We start from the raw sequence: 1,137 nt of genomic DNA on the forward strand, positions 1-1,137 counted from the left end.
ACCTGAAAATGAAGCTAAATTCTGATTTGTGCATTATTAAATCATGTATCATTACAAGTTTCTTTCTGGTCTCTGTTCTCCTTAGAACAAGCAAGAGGGATTCAAAGACAACAACACAAAAATACTGACAGCTCACTTATTGTAACATTGGGTGAAATGTGTGCATGTGTAAAAATATTAATTACTCACGTGTATCTTCACTTTAATAGCTTTATTCACAGTCCTGCAAGTATACAAGTGGATCTGTTCTTTAAATAATCTTGTGTCACCATTTTTTTTCTGGTGTAACATAAAACTAATGACTGGACAATTTGCACCACCAAACGTTTGTAACCAGTGATAAATGTTAAAAAATAGTCTTTCACATAGTAGTATGACAGTAGTATGAAATGTTCTTAATTCTGGCTATTTTGGGAGAAAATTATTGAGAAGATTAGTTTTCATACTTCATGAGCTAAGCTACTTCAAAGTCACACCTGACTGTTATGACAGTTTATGCACACTGTTGGCATACAGAGATGTCCGGCCCTGTTCTCTTGAAAAGGTTAGCTGCTCCATAACATGAGGTAAATTATCCTAAATGAGATGTGTGCATACAGTCTCAGTCTTTTAGCTGTGACTAAATCCTGATACTGAAGCCTGCCAGAAACTGAGTTTAATAAATAAATCAAGGGGAGGGTAAAAGGGCTCTGAAAAGTAGCACTTAAACAATTATTACCCCTGTGTTCCGCTGAGGCTTCTACTTAATATTTGATGACTCCTTTCCTTTCTTCAGGCCCTCCTCCTCCTCTTCTTCACCCCTCCTGTCTTTCTTTTTGCTGTTCTGGTCAATGGAAAGGTCACACTCGCTGAGTTGATCTCTGTCACTTAGTGTCAGGACAAACAGAACCTGTTTCCTTAAAAGTGTTACTTTGGCACTAAATTCCCTTACTCAAAGGGAAATCTTTCTGACCTCTAGTGTAACCCCAAAGATCTCCACTTTGGAGATTGTGCACTTGGCCAAGATAACAGACAGTTAAGAAATCCATTCAATCAACAAATAGAGGGTTAATCTGAATGATCAGATATTAACACTGAAACAGTGCCTTTGAAGCATTAGTCACTGAAAGGATAGAAAGTAAGTTGTCACCCCCAAAA

The sequence above is a fragment of the Notolabrus celidotus genome, chromosome 4 (assembly GCF_009762535.1).
Source record: "Notolabrus celidotus isolate fNotCel1 chromosome 4, fNotCel1.pri, whole genome shotgun sequence".
NCBI lineage: Eukaryota > Metazoa > Chordata > Actinopteri > Labriformes > Labridae > Notolabrus > Notolabrus celidotus.